Below are 12,271 nucleotides of genomic sequence, written 5' to 3' on the forward strand. Positions count from 1 at the left end.
CCTGGTCTGAGGCCAAAAAATAGGAAGGTAAAACGGAAGGTACTGTAGGAAGTTAGCACCCACCCCTCTCCTAGGAAAATGAGATACAACCCAGGCAGTGGTGAAATCCAATTTTTTTTACTACCGGTTCTATGGGCGTGGCTTGGTGGGTGTGGCAGGGGAAGGATACTGCAAAATCTCCATTCCCACCCCACCAGCCAGAGGTGGTATTTGCCGGTTCTCCGAACTACTCAAAATTTCCACTACCGGTTCTCCGAACTGCTCAAAATTTCCGCTACCGGTTCTCCGAACTGCTCAAAATTTCCGCTACCAGTTCTCCAGAACCTGTCAGAACCTGCTGGATTTCACCCCTGAACCCAGGATTGTATTAGCTTTTTTGGCTGCTGCTGCACACTGCTGGCTCATATTCAAGTTATCGTCTACTAAAACTCCAAGGTCCCTCTGACAGTTACAGTTTTTGAGCCAGGTCTCGCCTAATCTGTACTTATACCTTTGATTTTTCCTGCCTAAATGTTCCTACCTAAATATAAAAAGGGCAGAATATTTCCCCTAAAAGGGAGGCAGAAACTCAGCCCCCTCCCACCTTTGTCAATGGGCGATTAAGGCCTGGGCCAGTCTATTCTACCTAACAAAGATCTACCACCTTCAGGCAGAGCCATAATAGGAATCCCAAAGCCTATTACACCAGTACATCATCACCCAGCAAGAGTCAACCAAGCTTGGGACTCAAAAACCCAACCTACAAAGTTACCCCTGCATGACCCCATGGGAGTCTGACAACCAATCAGAATACAAGCTCAAATTCAAAAGCCCAGAGAGGGTATAAAACTCAGGCACTCTCAGCATCTTTCCCCTTTTTTTTTCCTCTTCACCCAAGATCTTCAAGGCATGTGATCCTGTCCACCATTAAAATTATCTTTCCAAGCAGCCACCGTGTTTCCAGTGTCTTTTTCCGTTTCCAGTGTCTTTTTTACCCATTTGGAACTGAACCCAGAAGGATATTTCTTCCAACAGTACTAAAACCAAAATTTTCTTTTCTGTGTCAGAAGAAGAGAGTAAGAGATGGGATAGGCCAATCTCTTCCACTCCATTTCTTCATTTCAAGACTATAATCTTCAGGGAAACCAGTGGTGGGTTCCTCCCGGTTCGGTCCGGTTCGGCCGAGCTGGTAGCGGTGATGATATGACGTCACATAACCGGTTCTCCCCCCCCCGCCCCCCCACCCCCCCACCCACCCCCACGTTATTCTTCCCTTTTATTTGGTCCGACCCCCAATCTATTGCTGCCTCCTGAATCCCAGCTGATGACTAGAGAGAAAAAAACTGTTTAAACTCTTGCCGCGGGGCTTCAAAGGGCCGCCCTACAGCTGATCAGTGTTAAAAGCAAACACATGAGTCGGGTCGTAAGTGCGAGGACTGTTCGTAAGTGCGAGGACCTTCCAGAAATGACTCTGACCGGCTAGCCACGCCCACCTAGTCACATGACCTCCAAGCCACACCCACAAAATAAGCCACGCCCACAGAACGGGTAGTAAAAAAAATTAGAACCCACCCCTGAGGGAACCGTTGCTGAATTCACATAACTTATGAAGGCAAAATGCTGACTGGACTTCTTTTCTTTTTTTTGTTTGAAACATTTCACTGCTTATCCAAGTACTGTAGCTTCTTCAATCTGAGTGAGGTGGGTAGGAGGACCCCATTAAGCTACTTGGAAAAATGTTGAAATATTTTGAACCAACAAGTCATCCAAGAGTTCAATATTAGTATTGTAAAATTAGAGAAGTATTAATGTAATGAATACTATTGTGAATCTTGATTATTTACTGCACAAAGATACATGTACCCAGATGATACATTGTTTAATGGAAGATAGAACTATTATACTAAAAAACAAATTAAAAATTAAAAAAAGTCATTCAACCTACTTGGATGACTAGAATCTTCATTGACATGTTAGTAAACCATGGCTTACTGGATATAAATCTAACCAACAGTAGTATAGACAGCAAACTGAGGAGCCTGAGTGGCGCAGCAGACTCATGCTACTGTTAAAGGTAGTATTTAGCTTCCAGCTGCCTGCAATTACTGTGAGTTCAAATCTCACTAGGCTCAAGGTTGACTCAGCCTTCCATCCTTTCTAAGGTAGGTAAAATGAGGACCCAGTTTGTGGGGGCAATAAACTGACTTTGTATAAAATATACGAAAGTATGAAGGCTATTGCTTAACGCATTGTAAGCCGCCCTGAGTCTCCGGAGATGGGCGGCATATAAATCAAAATTTAAAAAAAAAAAAAAAACTAATTCACAGCATAATGTGTGAACAAAGCCACTTTTATATCTGGGATACCAACCCACGCTGTCCTACTGCAGATCACCTAGAGATTACCAGTGGATCCCAATTTTGTGCATAGATTCATATACCCATCTACAAAGAAGGCATTATATCAATAAAGTCTGTCCGTAAAATGGGGAAGAAAAGGCTGAAAAAATGAGTCAGAGAGCAGAGGCGAAGTTTGCATAACTTACTGAATCATACACTCTAGGAACACATAAATTGAGTTGCCCAACCAAGCATGACCAAGAACAGTTTATGTTTCAGTAGATGTAAACTCTGAAAATTGGAGTCATCCATGTATAGGTTAACTGTCAAGAGTCTCACCCAGGGCACAGAGTAGATTTCTATGTAGAAACCCAAACTTACATCAGGTACTAGCAAGAAAAGTTAAGGGCAAAGCTTAAATAGAGAAATTGATTTTCTTCCTATCAGAGATTTCTCTCCCTATCAAGGGGAGAAAGTATGAACGCCAGAAGGAAGGAAGGAAGGAAGGAAGGAAGGAAGGAAGGAAGGAAGGAAGGAGGGAGGGAGGGAGGGAGGGAGGGAGGGAGGGAGGGAGGGAGGGAGGGAAAGAGGGAAGGAGGGAGGGAAGGAGGGAAGAAAGGAGGGAAGAAGGGAGGGAGGGATGGAAGGAAGGAGGGAGGGAGGGAAAGAGGGAAGGAGGGAGGGAAGGAGGGAAGGAGGGAAGAAAGGAGGGAGGGATGGAAGGAAGGAGGGAGGGAGGAAAGGAGGGATGTAAGGAAGGAAGGCAGGAGGGAGGGAGGGAAGGAAAGGAGGTGGGAGGGAGGGAGGGAAAGCAGGAGGGAAGGAGGGAGGGGGTGAAGGAGGGAAGGAGGGAAGGAAGGAAGGAGGGAGGGAGGGAGGGAGAGAAAGAGGGAGGGAGGGATGGAAGAAAGGAGGGAGGGAGGAAAGGAGGGATGTAAGGAAGGAAGGCAGGAGGGAGGGAGGGAAGGAAAGGAGGGAAGGAGGGAGGGGTGAAGGAGGGAGGGAGGGAAGGAAGAAAGGAAGGAAAGAGGGAGGGAGAGAGAGAGAGAGAGAAGGAAGGAAGGAAGGATCTGTAAAAGAGGAACAACTTGTGTTTTTATATGAATATATATTGGATGGATGAACCACAAAAAGATCAATGAATTTGTGGCGAGATGGAATGGAAGAGATCCTCAAAACCAAAAAAGATTTTAAAGAAGAAAAGCCAACGGATGAAGTGATGGACCAGGTGGTGGAAGCAAGGAGACTTTGTAAAGATAGAAAAGTACACGGAGAGACATAATATTTCCTGCTATAAATCTTTAAACATTGGGGGGGGCTACAATTTTTGCTCCTTTTCTGTGCTTTGCCTAAGGCCGCTCCCTTGACAAGCAGTAGCATGACGGATGTGCATGGACGCTTGTATATATACATCTCCAAAATGCAGAAGCTGCAGATGATGGGGTGTTTTTGGCTGTAGTCATGGGGCGTGGGGACTTTTCCCAGGAAGACGCACAGACACACACAAGCGCACACATATACAATGCTTTCTTGCCCTCTGGTTATGAGAAAGTTCCTCAAAAAGGCGAGGTGGCATGAATCATTGCAGCTTTCCCAAAGCAAACCGCAACACACCTTCGAACCTGTGTGGGTGATGTATTGTGCTTAAAAGATTGGTGGTTTTTTTTCTTTCTGGGTGCTAAGACTTTTGTACCGTGTTTCTCTGAAAATAAGACATCCCCTGATAATAAGCCCAATTGGGCTTTTGAGCGCATGTGCTCAAATAAACCCTCCCTGAAAATAAGCCTCCCTGAAAATATTTAACCACAGGCGCAGCTGGTCCCCGCCATTTCCTCTGGTTAGGGTTAGAGAGACAGAGCTGGAAATCAGGTAAAATGGCAAGAGGAACCCTGTCTTGCTCCTTGTGCCCCAAAATAATAAGACCTCCTTGAAAATAAGGCCAAGTGCTTATTTCAGAGTTCAAAAAAAAACTATAAGACAGGGTCTTATTTTCGGGAAAACACGGTAGCTGGGAAGGCTAACAAAAAAGCCCCCCCCAAGCACAATTAATTGTTGAAGAGCCATATCCTGGGAGGACAATTCTTCAGGGACCACTTTTGCTACTACGTAGATGGCCTGCCATCTGAGCGGTGGTAAGAAATAGGTAACTGGGAGCAGGCTGGAAAGGGGCTAGTAAGCTCTTTTAGAAGAAAGAAGACAGCTCCATTTTTGAAACGGGGATTGTAGTAGGATAGTAGCCTGAGGAAGTGGCTGGGGGTAAGGTTGCTGTAAAAATGATTCTTGTAACAGCTGAACCCTTCTTCCCTAATCTGATGACATCTATAAGAACAGAATGGAACGGAATGGAACGGAACGGAACAGAACAGAACAGAATAAACAGAGTTGGAAGGGACCTTGGAGGTCTTCTAGTCCAACCCCCTGCTTAGGCAGGAAACCCTATACCACTTCAGACAAATGGTTATCCAACATAATCTTAAAAACTTCCAGTGTTGGAGCATTCACAACTTCTGCAGGCATGTTGTTCCACTGATTAACTGTTCTAACTATCAGGAAATTTCTTCTTAGTTCTAGGTTGCTTCTCTCCTTGATTAGTTTCCATCCATTGCTTCTTGTCCTGCCCTCAGATCACCTCTAGATACAAATAGAAGAAACATTAGGACAGGGATGGTAGGCACGCTGGTGCTCTTATGCACGCCCCTTACAGACCTCTTAGGAATGGGGTGAGGTCAAGAGTAGACAATCTTAGGGTAAAATTTTGGGGGTTTGGGGATGAAACTACAGAGTCAGGTAGTGCATTCCAGGCATTGACCACTCTGTTGCTGAAGTCGTATTTTCTGCAGTTGAGTTTGGAGCGGTTCACTTTAAGTTTGTATCTATTGTGCGTTCATGTATTGTTGTGGTTGAAGCTGAAGTAGTCATTGGCAGGTAGGACATTGTAGTAGATAATTTTATGAGCTACGCTTAGGTCAGACCGAAGATGGTGTAGTTCTAAGTTTTCTAAGCCCAGAATTTCAAGTCTGGTGGCATAAGGTATTTTGTTGCGAGCAGAGGAGTGGAGGACTCTTCTTGTGAAATATTTCTGGACACGTTTAATTGTATTAATGTCCAATATGCAGTGCGGGTTCCGGACAGATGAGCTGTATTCGAGAATCGGTCTAGCAAAGGTTTTGTATGCTCTGGTTAGTAGTGGGATATCTATCCTAGGGATATCCTAGGGATATTCTATCCCTCTGTTAATGCAGCCTAGGACTGTGTTGGCTCTTTTGGCAGCTGCTGCACACAGCTGGCTCATCTTTACCAGGTTGTCCACTAGGACAATCTTAGATCAATGTTTCTCTCAACCTCAAGCAATTTTAAGAGGTATGGACTCCAGCTCCCAGAACTCTCCCAATCAGCATGCTGGGAGTTGGAGTCTACACATCTTGAAGTTGTTGAGGTCGGGGAAACCCTGTCCTAGATATCTTGAAACTGCAACTCAGAACGGTAACAGCATCTAAAGACGATGGAAACCTGCTCAAAGAAGGGGACTATTAATAATTACTAGGCAAGAAGGTTAGAGGTCCCCAAACCAGGCTGGCCTATCTGAGTAAGCCACAAATCATGCAAACTAAGGCTGGGACAACATTCACCCTTGCTGTTTCTCATAAGCCATCTTCTGCAAAGAGGTTCCCCAAAATAGCAGTTGTTGGAAAATGAATGTGGGAACGTGTTGAGTTTATAGGTACCTTCCTGATTATCGTGAGAGCAGAATGCCAAGTAAGAAGGGTCATGAGTCTCATCCCTCAATCCCTTCTTATCTTCTTAAGATCTTCTTAGATCTTTCTCCTCCTGTCTAACCAGGGCAATTCAAAGTTGAAAAATTGCCTCCTGCTGCTGAGGGACACAGTGGCTCAGTGGCTAAAACGCTGAGCTTGTCGATCAAAAGGTTGGCAGTTCAGCACTTCGAATCCCTAGTGCCGCATAACGGGGTGAGCTCCCGTTACTTGTCCCAGCTTCTGCCAACCTAGCAGTTCGAACGCAGGTAAAAAATGCAAGTAGAAAAATAGGGACCACCTTTGGTGGGAAGGGAACTCTACACCACACACAGAACACCACAGCGTTCCGTGTGCCTTTGGCATTGAGTCATGCCGGCCACATGACCATGGAGACGTCTTTGGAAAGCGCTGGTTCTTTGGCTTTGAAACGGAAATGAGCACTGCCTCCTAGAGTCAGGAACGACTAGCACATACGTGCGAGGAGAACCTTTACCTTTATATATACAAGGTTAACCATGTCCTGTATACAGTGATGGGATCCTCCCGGTTTAATAACTGGTTCGGTGATTGTGTGCTGCGGTCTCAATGCATGCACTTTGCGCGTGCGTACGTGCACAGTTTGAAGAAATCTCTTCGGAGAAGAAACTCAGCTGAGGCACAGCAATCTGCTCTACCATGCGAATCAGCTGAGAAGATAAAGGTAGAAAAATAGCGCGGGGGGGTGATCTGATCATCAGGATGAACCTGTTCGCTCCCAGCTGATTGTCAGAGCTGCCGGTTCTCTCGAACCGGTCTGAACCAGTAGAATCCCACCCCTGCCTGTATACCTTACTTTTTAAAGAGGAATCTGTTCATTTTATGCTAGCTAGTTGAGCTCCATAACATCTGGCTGCAGAGATCCTCTTAAGGCCCTAATGTCTTATGAAGATCGGTTTTCATAACAATCTATTAAAAAATGCTTTAAAAACGTAATGAAATCCACATCTGCTGTGCAAATGAACGATTCACCCGAGCCCTTTTAGTTGCTGAGTATCAAATATTTTATGGCTATTTATTTGCAAAGTATTCTTTGGGCGCCATTTATGAAAGATTGATTTCTATCAGGCAAACCGTACGGAATAGATTCGGCATGTCAGTACCCTACATGCACCCTAATAGAGGTAGTCCTGGACTTACAACACTTTGTTTAGTGACTGTTCAAAATTACAACGGCACTGAAAAAAGTGAGTTATGACCGTTTTCGTACTTACCACCATTGAAGCATCCCCGGGGTCACTTGATAAAAATTCAAACATTTGAAAACTGACTCATATTTATGACAGTTGCAGTTTCCTGGGTCATGTGATCACATTCTTTGATCTTCTGACAAGCAGTCAATTGGGAAGCCAGATTCACTTAACAATAATGTCACTAAGTCTGTTCTGTTCTGTTCTGTTCTGTTCTGTTCTGTTCTAGTCTAGTCTAGTCTAGTCTAGTCCAGACCAGTCCAGAATAGAATAGAATAGAATAGAATAGAATAGAATAGAATAGAATAGAATAGAATAGAATAGAATAGAATAGAATAGAACAGAATAGAATATTGGAAAATAATAGAATAGAATAGAATAGAATAGAATAGAATAGAATAGAATAGAATAGAATAGAATAGAATATTGGAAAATAATAGAAAATAATAAAGAATAGAATAGAATAGAATAGAATGGAATGGAATGGAATAGAATAGAATAGAATAGAATAGAATAGAATATTGGAAAACAATAGAATAGAATAGAATAGAATAGAATAGAATAGAATAGAATAGAATGGAATGGAATGGAATGGAATGGAATGGAATGGAATGGAATGGAATAGAATAGAATAGAATAGAATAGAATAGAATAGAATAGAATAGAATAGAATAGAATAGAATAGAATAGAATATTGGAAAACAATAGAATAGAATAGAATAGAATAGAATAGAATGGAATGGAATGGAATGGAATGGAATGGAATAGAATGGAATAGAATAGAATAGAATAGAATAGAATAGAATAGAATAGAATAGAAGTCTGGAAGACACCTTGGAGGTCTTCTAGTCCAGCCCCCTGCTCAAGCAGGAGAACCGATATTATTTCAGCTAAGTGACTGTCCAGTCTCTTCTTAAAAACCTCCAGTTATGGAGCCCATGATTTCTGGAGGCAAGCTGTTCCACTGGTTAATTGTCCTCTCAGTTAGGAAGTTTCTCCTTAATTCCAAGTTGCTTCTCCCAATGTCAGTAATTTAACAACTGCAATGGTTCACTTAACAACCATCTGGGGAAAAGTTGTAAAATGGAGCAAAATTCAGTTAATAAATGTCTCACTTATCAACAAAAATTAGCAGCTCTGTTGTGGTCATAAGTCAAGGCCCACCCCTCTATATTATTGATTGGATTAGCTAGCTTCTACTTTTAACCAGGATTTATTTATCAAGCTACAGTGATGCGGTGGCTCACTGGCTAGGACACTAAGACGCTGAGCTTGTCAATTGAAAGGTCAGCAGTTCAGCGGTTCGAATCCCTACTACCGTGTAATGGGGTGAGCTCCTGTTACTTGTCCCAGCTTCTGCCAACCTAACAGTTCGAAAGCACATAAAAAATGCAAGTAGAAAAAATAGGGACCACCTTTGGTGGGAAGGTAACAGCGTTCTGTGCGCCTTTGGCGTTTAGTCATGCTGGCTACATAACCACGGAGACGTCTTCGGACAGCGCTGGCTCTTCAGCTTTGAAACGGAGATGAAGACCGCCCCCTAGAGTCGGGAACAACTAGCACAAATGTGTGAGGGGAACCTTTACCTTACAGTGACCTAACCATAAGGCCAAAATACCTTGAATTCAGCTAATTATTCCATAAACAATGATTAAACAAACTGTAGTTTAGATGATATTTGACCCAGTCATGGCATACATCTATATTTAATTTAATGGAGCCTAGCTTCCTAGCCCCCTGGCCTCAAACATAAATAGTATACTTTTTATAGGCTGTTTATTCACTTTCTTAATTTAGCCTGAGGTGTGAATTCGTATATTGTGGCTTAGAACTAAGTGCAAACCACACCACTGTTGTTCATAGAAGTGTTTACAAATCTTAGTTTAACGTTAGGTCGCATGACATATATACATTTTAAAAATCATAATTTTGGATGCAATTGTGGTGGTTGGTACCTTTTGTTACAAAGAGTAAACTTTTCAAGGAGGCATAAGTTTTAGCACTTGTAAATGATTTATGAATGCTGCTGGCAGACTTAGGTTTACTGAGTTCAGGACAACTATTTTAATAGTTCTTGAACTGCAAGGCAAAATCAGGAATTTTCCAAGGTCATAAAAGAAAGCGATAAACCATTGAAAAGAAACACGGATTTATTTATTTTTTGGTCAAATATTACGAAATGGATAGAACAAATAACAGAACAACAAATAGAAAAGAAGCCAGAAACATTCTTGTTAGGAATTTTTACAAAACCATATTCCAAAGAAAGAAAATATTTGATGTTACACATCTTAACAGCAGCACGAATAACGTATGCAAAAAACTGGAAACAGGAAAGAACCCCAACGGGGGAAGAACTAATAGATAAGATCTTAGAATGCGCTGAGATGGACAGATTAACAAAAGAAATCAAGGAAAAAGAAGAGACAGAATATTATAGAATATGGAATAAATGGTATAATTGTTTTAAGACTAACAATAAAGAACAATAACTATTAGGAGAGAAAAATAGAAGTACAAAATAGAGATGTATCATATGTGTGGAGTGGAATAAAAATGTATATAATATGAAGGTAGAAATGTACAGTATAATAGTAAAGAGATAACTAAAATGTATAATTCTCTATAGGGGAAAAAGGAAAAAAAGGGGGGGGGAAGGGAAAAGGAGGGGAAGAAGTTGGAGTAACAGATTAAGATAAAGGGGAAGAAGAATAAAGTAATCACTGGAAGACCACTATGAAACAATGCTTAAATATGATAAGTTATTTATATGTTGTATGTTGTATAAATGTCCAAAATGTGTTCTAATAAAATTACAATTTTTTTTAAAAAAAGAAAAAAGAAAAGAAACACAGAAAATTTGCGTACAGGTAGTCCTCGGCTTACGACCGCAACCGAGTCCAACATTTCTGCTGCTAAGTGAACTTTGCCCCATTTTACGACCTCTCTTGCCACCGTTGTTAAATGAATCATAGCAGTCGTTCAGTTAGTAACACATTGAGCGAATCTGACTTCCCATTGACTTTGCTTGTCGGAAGGTCGCAAAAAGGGGATCACAGGACCCCGGGATCCTGCAATTGTCATAAATAGAGGAGTCAGTTGCCAAGCATTTGAATTTTGATCGGGGGGGGGGATGCTACACTTTTTTCGGTGCCGTTATAAATTTCAATGGTCGCGAAATGAAGTGCTGTAAATTGAGGCTATCTGCAGTGGTGAAACCAAAATCTTTTTACTACTGGTTCTGTGGGCGTGGCTTGGTGGGTGTGGTGTGGCTTGGTGGCCATGGCAGGGGAAGGATACTGCAAAATCCCCATTCCCTCCCCACTCTGGAAACAGCCCAGGGGTGGGTTCTAAATTTTTTACTACCGGTTGTGTGGGCGTGGCTTATTTTGTGGGTGTAGCTCGGAGGTCATGTGACTAGGTGGGCGTGGCTAGCTAGTCAGAATCATTTCTGGAAGGTCCTCGCACTTATGACCAGTCCTCGCATTTACGACCCGACTCATTTGTTTGCTTTTAACACTGATCAGCTGTAGGACGGCCCTTTGAAGCCCCGCGGCAAGAGTTTAAACAGTTTTTTTCCATCTAGTCATCAGCTGGGACTCAGGAGGCAGCAATAGATTGGGGGTGGGACCAAATAAAAGGTAAGAATAACGTGGGTGGGTGGGTGGGGAGGGCGGGGGGGAGAATCGGTTCGGTGACATCATATCGTCACCGCTACCGGCTCGGCCGAACCAGACCGAACCGGCCAGAGGTGATATTTGCCGATTCTCTGAACTACTCAAAATTTCCGCTACCGGTTCTCCAGAACCTGTTAGAACCTGTTGGATTTCACCCCTGGCTACCTGTATTGTATACCCAATTTTTATTAACTTTTCACATTTTAACATTGGAATGCTTTATACAGGTAGTGTCAGGGTTCCAATTAACACCCCCAACAAAAGAAAACTCCGAGGCTTGAAGTTCCTCAAACTTCCATTTTTATTAGAGGTGTCATATTGGCACATCTGGGAAAACCCGAATCTGAAAGCTTCCAGGTTTTCCCCACCCAAAGGAAAGTTCAAGTCCCTGCCCAACACCCACAAGTCCATCACATGGTCCAATCCAAACACCGTGCCGACTGGAGATGCCTCCCAGTTCCAGCCCTCCAGGTGCAGGGCAAGTTGACCTTGACTTTCTGAGAAAGGAATATTATTATGACTATATATCACCCTGGCTCCATACAATTCTCCCCTCCCAGTTTCCCACAGTAGTAAATGTGGGCAGGCCTATAGATGCAACGAAAAAGATGGCTTCCAGCCTGATAGGTAGTCCTCGATTTAGGACTACAATTGAGCCCAAAATGTATGTTCCTATGTGAGAAATTTGTTAAGTGAGCTTTGCTCCATTTTACGACTTTTCCCGCCACATTTCTTAAGTGAATCGCTGCGGTTGTTAAATTAGTAACACGGTTGATAAGTGAATCTGGCTTTCCCCTTGACTTTGCTTGTCAGAAGGTCTCAAAAGAGGATCGTGTGACCTTGGGACACTGCATCTGTTATAAATATGAGTCAGTTGTCAAGCCTCCCAACGTAAATCACGTGACCATGGGGATACTGCAATGGCCACGTGTGTGAAAAAGGGCCATGTCACTTTTTTCACTGCCGCTGTAATTTTGAACAGTCATTAAATGAATTATTGTAAGTTGAGAACTGTTGTGTAGTGGGTTTCAGTAGGAAAGAACCAGACCAGCCTAGCTGCAACAGCATTTATTGACTCAAAAATGGAACTGAGGAACTGCGGTCATATGCCTGTTATTTATACTCTAGGCCGACAGGGCAGGGGTGAAATGCTCCCGGTTCGGACCGGATCGCCCGATCCAGTAGCAATGGAGGCAGGTGGTTTGGAGAACCGGTAGCAAAAATCCCTGCGCCCCCCCCACCCTGCCCAGCTGAGCCGCGCGATCATCATAGGCTTTTTAAAATTATTTTTAAAA

Source organism: Pantherophis guttatus, chromosome 9, assembly GCF_059756535.1.
Source record: "Pantherophis guttatus breed Tessera chromosome 9, ASM5975653v1, whole genome shotgun sequence".
In the NCBI taxonomy this organism is placed as follows: Eukaryota; Metazoa; Chordata; class Lepidosauria; order Squamata; family Colubridae; genus Pantherophis; species Pantherophis guttatus.